Source organism: Ursus arctos, unplaced genomic scaffold, assembly GCF_023065955.2.
Source record: "Ursus arctos isolate Adak ecotype North America unplaced genomic scaffold, UrsArc2.0 scaffold_24, whole genome shotgun sequence".
Classification (NCBI taxonomy): domain Eukaryota; kingdom Metazoa; phylum Chordata; class Mammalia; order Carnivora; family Ursidae; genus Ursus; species Ursus arctos.
This window is the reverse complement of record NW_026622919.1, coordinates 36,663,399-36,669,287: the sequence shown is the minus strand read 5'-3', so window position 1 is coordinate 36,669,287 and position 5,889 is coordinate 36,663,399. Positions and strand designations below refer to the sequence as shown.

Genomic DNA, 5,889 nt, shown 5'->3' with positions numbered 1-5,889 from the left:
AACATGAGGAAAATACCAGTGAGTGAAACATGACATATTCTAGACTTATAAGTCACTCTGATACTTGGGACCATCAGATCCAGAGCTGAGGCTGGAGATGCCTAAAGACACCATGGCATGGATAGCAGTGTGGGCTGTAATATGAAAAGAGGGACGGATCAAGAAGAATGTTGTGTTGGGGGTGTTGGAACCCTAATGGGAGTTCAGGACATGGGTTTCCTGTCAGAGGAGCATTTGAACAGGAAGAATCAAGGAAAACTCTTCCTTTAAGGTAGGAGGGAAGGAAGAAAGAGAAGCTAAAGCCATGTTGAAGTAGAGAGTGGAGAACTGACTGGCCTAGGAGGGCCACCCTTGACTTTTCCAGAAAAGTCAGAAGCAAGAGCATTAGTTAAAACAAAAAAGTAGGGAGTAAAGGAGGGGCCATAGGTTGATGAAAGAAAAAAAAAGAGCATAGTTACTAATATCATGGACTTAAGAGGGAGTATTGAAAGAGGGACTATTACTACATTTCCCACAGGCATTAGAAGGGTAATAAGAACATTATGAACAACTTTAGACAAACTGGACACATTCCTTGAAAAATACAAGTTACTAAAACTGACACAAGAAAAAATAGAAAAATCTAAACAGCCTTTTATCTATTAAATAAAGTTAATTTGTTACCAAAAACATTCCCACAAGCAAAACTCCATAACTGGATGGTTTCACTATGAATTTGATCAAACATTTAAGAAAGAAATAATATTAATCCTATATAAACTCAAAAATAGAGGAACATGAACATTCCCAACTTGTTTCATGGTGCTAGATTTACCCTGATACTAAAACCTGACAAAAAACATTACAAAAAGAAAAAAAAAAAAGACAAACCAATATCCCTCATGAGCATAGATCCTTCACAGATTATTAGCAGATAAAACCAGCAATACACAAAAATATGCATCATGACCAAGTAGGTTTATCCTAGGAATGCAAGATTGTTTGAACTCTCAAGCTCATTAATGTGATTCACTACATTAACGGCATAAAGAAGAAAAACTATGACTGTTTTTATAACATCCAACACCATTTGGATGTTTCATTTTTTAAAAAAATCTGGGCAAATTAGGAAGAGAAGGAATTTCTTCAACCTGATAAAGTACATCTATGAAAAACCTACAGCTAACACCATATTTAGTATAATTGAATCCACATTCCCCCTAAGATTAGGAACAAAGCAAAGATGTCCACTCTCACTACATTTATTCAATATTTCGTTGGAAGTTTTGGCCAGGGCAATAAAGCAAGATAAAGAAGTAAAAAGCACAGAGATCAGAAAGGAAGAACTAAAATTTTATGCACAGGTGATGTGATTTTTTTTTTTAATGTAGAAAATCCCAAGTAACCTACAAAATAGCAACTAGAATACGTGAATTTAGCAAAGTCACAAGATAAAGGGCATCTGGATGGCTCAGTAGGTTAAGCAGCTGCCTTTGGCTCAAGTCATTCTCCTGGGGTCCTGGGCTCGAGCCCTACGTCGGGCTCCCTGCTCGGTGGGGAGTCTACTTCTCCCTCTTCCTCTGCCCCTCCCCCTGCTTGTGCTCTCTCTCTAGCTCCCTCTCTCAAATCAACAAATAAAATCTTTTTAAAAAACCCACAAGATAAAAGAGAAATACTCACAAATCAATTATTTTCCCATATACTAGCAGCAAACCTCTGGAAAAAGACGTTTTTTAAAAATTTCATTTATAATAAGGCAAAAAAATTTTTTTTAATACTTAGGAATAGATTTAACAAAAGATGTACAAGAACTATACACAGAAAACTGCTGTGAAAATACTGAGATAAGTTAAGGAAGCCTTAAATAAAATAAGTGTTTCTCTCTTCTGGGCAGACTCTACTGTTCGTCTTCTGGGCAGACTCAACACTGTTCAAACATCAGTTCTCTCCAGTTTGATCTACAGGTGCAACACAATCCCAGTCCCATTTTCCAGCAGGCTTTATTCATAAAACTTGATAGGCATTGACTAAAATTTATATGGAAATGCAAAGGATCTAGAATATCCAGGGCAATCTTTTTTTTTTAAGATTTTATTTATTTATTTGACAGAGAGAGACAGCCAGCAAGAGAGGGAACACAAGCAGGGGGAGTGGGAGAGGAAGAAGCAGGCTCCCAGTAGAGCAGGGAGCCCGATGCAGGGCTTGATCCCAGGACTCTGGGATCACACCCTGGGCCAAAGGCAGATGCTTAACGACTGAGCCACCCAGGCATTCCATATCCAAGGCAATCTTGATAAAGAAAAACAAAGTTAGAGGACTTAACCCTACCTAACTTTAAGGCTTTAAAGTTGCTATAAAGCTGGTAAACTGTCTTCAAGACAGGATGGTAGTATAAAGAGATATGTATAGTTCAATGGAACACAATAGAGAGTCCAGAAATAGATCCACACATATGTGGTCGTTTGGTTTTCAGTGAAGAGCCAAAACAATCCTATGGATGAAGCAGTCTTTTCAACAAGTGCTGCTGGCACAATTGGCTATTAATATGGAGGAACATGAACATTGATCCCTATCTCACAAAGCACACAAAATTTAATTTGAGATGAATGACAGATTTAAATGTAAAAGCTAAAACTATAAAGCTTCTGGAATAAAACATAGGGGATGTTTTGACCTGCAGATGGGCAAAGGTTTCTTAGGCAGGAGACAAAAAATAATAATTATCAAAGGAAGAATCATAATTTAGATTCTATGAAAATTAAAAACTTCTGCTCATCAAAAACCTCATTAAGAAAATTATGGTGTGCGGTGGCTGCACACAGTGGCCTCCTCAGTAGTGTATGCAGCCTGTTGCTGCATAGGGGTTGTCCTAAGGGACCTTGGAGACCACACTTTCCAGTGAACATGCATGTCTGACCTCATGCTGTCCCCAGTCTATGCTCCAGACAGGTATTCGGGGTGCCTTTGGAAAGGCATAGTGACCATGGTTCACACTGGCCAAGTCATCATGTCCATCCACACCAAGCTGCTGAACAAGAAGCATGTGACTGAAGCCCTTTACAAGGCCAATGTCAAGTTCCCTGGTGGCCAGGTGACCCACATCTCCAAGAAGTGGGGCTTTACCAAGTTTAATACAGATGAATTTGAAGACATAGCAGCTGAAAAGCAGTTTATCCTAGATGGCTGTGGGGTCAAAGACATGCCTAATTGTGCCCCCCTTGGACAAATGGTGAGCCCTGCACTCCTGAGAGCATCTGCATCACCCCCTCCTTACTCACACCTACCAATAAATCCTACTTCCTATCCAAGAAAGAAAATGGGTAACAAGTAACAGACTAGGAGGAAATATTTGTAAAACATATCCATTCAAGGAATTATATCAAGTATATATAAGGAACTAGGGGTGCCTGGGTGGCTCAGTCATTAAGTGTCTGCCTTCAGCTCAGGGCGTGAGCTGGAGTCCTGGGATCGAGCCCCACAACAGGCTCCTTTTCCGGGAGCCTGCTTCTTCCTCTCCCACCCCTCTTGCTTGTGTTCCCTCTCTCGGTGCCTCTCTCTCTCTCTCTCTCTCTCTCTCTCTGTCAAATGAATAAATAAATAATCTTTTAAAAAAAGTATATATAAGGAACTAAAACACAATACAAACACAAACAACCCAACAAAGAGAGGGGAAAAATATTTGAACAGACATTTCAAAATAAGGTGGGTGTTCTAAATGTATGCCTGCCCTATGACCCAGCTTTTCCACTTCTAGGTATTTACCCAAAAGAAAAGAAAACGTACATCTACAAAAATACTTTTACAAGAATATTCATGGCAGCTTCGTTCACAGTAGCCTCTAACTGGAAACCACATCACATAATGGGAAAAATGGATTAACAAATTATAACCACTACTCAGTGATACAAAAGGAACAAAGTACCAACACATGCAGCAAAATGGATGAATCCCAAAAACATGATGAGTAAATACTATTTGGTTTCATTTACATGAAATTTTAGAAAGGTCTTTTTAAAAATGAAAACTGATTGCTTCTGCAAGATGAGAACAGTGATTGACTGGAAAGGGGCATGAACAGACTTCCTGTGTGATAGAAATGTTCCATATCTTGATAGGGATTTGGGTTACACATGTGTAAGCATTTGTCAAATCTTCTGGAAGAATATACTTTAATAATCTGTGTATTTTACCATTTCACTGATATAAATTTAACACCCCCTGACACATACACACACACAAAGAACCACTAGCAAATACTGAATTCTGCTTAATGATATACATGATGAAGTGTTTGGAGTGATGTATACTGATGGTCTGCATCTGACTTTAAAATATACCAAAAAATAAGATGTATTGAAGGGTAGGTATATGGATAGATATTTGAAGGAGATATGACAAAATGTTCACATTTGTAGAATCTACGCGCTGAGTACCCAATTGTGAGTGCTTGTAGTTCTTTTCATGTTTAAAATCTCATAATAAACCTTTGGGGAAAGGGGAGTCGAAAGAGGGGGTGCAAAGCTGGTCAAGAATGGAAAAAACTCAGAATAGCCTTCAGGTGAGAGCAGAAAAGAGTGGTCAGGATTTCCTGGGTGAAAGAAAGGTTCAGCTAGGTCCTACAGCCCTGTATGTCAGAAAGCCAGTCAGCATGAGTCCCAGCAGTTCTCTGTCAACAGTCATGCCCAGCCAGCCTTATCACACCAATCCAGTAGGACGTGTGAAGGACAGCATGATGCCATGCGAGTGTCTCCCTATAAGAGTGTCTTCCCCACAGGACCCCCAAGGGCAGGGACTAGGTATCCCCCATCAGACTAAGTGCTTACTTTAAATAGGACCTAGGTCTTCCCCACCACACCAGGAGCTTCCTTAGGCTAGAAGTTGTCTTTTCCGTCAGCTTGGGAACTCTTTTAGGATGGGGACTAACTCCACCATCAGAAGGCCTCCCCGGATGTATGTGCCATTTGATAGGGGCTTTTCAGGGGCCTGCCAATGGTTTCCTGTGTTTCCCCCAGGATTCCCATTTGGGCTGTGCAGGCTGAGTGTTCTCAGCAGAGAGTGAGGGAGGAGTGATTGACAGTATCCAAGCAGGAACATTCTAACTTCAATCATCCCAGAAACTGACACTCACTTACATTTAGCCAGGGAAAAGCAACATTAGTTCAGTGTAGTGATTGAGACTTTACACGCCCTAAAGTGAAGAAATTCTAACTTGAGGTTCCCCCAGCAACTGTAGCTGGGCAACGTCACCCACAGGCATTGGCAGCAGGTCACAGCGCTCAACAGCTTATTGGGCAGGTGGAAGCACGTCCGCCTTCACACACCTGGGCTCACAGGAACTGAGGGTGGGGTGTGTGCCCAGATATCCAGAGAAAGGGGGATGGTGTTGAGGTCCCAGGAAGAACAGACAGGAGAAGAGAGAGAAGAGCCAGTGTTTTCTCTGCTTCTCTTCAGAGGAATCCATGAGACAACTAGTATATCTCCCCCATATCTCATTCTCCCTCTCTCTCCCTCTCTCTCTCTTTCTCTCTCTCCCCCACCCACCCGTCTCATGAATATACAGATGCACAGCTTAAAGTATGATTCATGTTCTCAAGGGTAAGTTCCCTAGCAACTGATGACACATTTTCAAGGGGTTACATGATTGGACACTAGACACCTGGCTGAGAAATGGAACGAACTTGGTAATTGTATGGGATACAAGATCTATTCATCTCCCATCCTTCAAGCCAGTTTCTCCAAGAGCCTCCCCCAACCTCTAACCCCTATAAGTTTGATTAACTTCCAGGTTTTCCTTGGGACTCACTTTCTAATGTGATAATATAGCTTGTTTTTATTATTCTGGGTGAGATGGAGAAAGGGCCATTAAGCTAGGCCATGAGAACTAATCTCCCATTTTCTATGTCAGAGTTT

The 5,889-nt window shown here is 41.0% G+C and overlaps 1 pseudogene; it reads left to right on the top strand.

Annotated features, from left to right (window-relative positions):
• The first annotated feature begins 2,747 nt into the window (after positions 1-2,747).
• Positions 2,748-2,870, top strand: LOC113269218 (small nucleolar RNA SNORA70; annotated as a pseudogene).
• Positions 2,871-5,889: the final 3,019 nt, after the last annotated feature.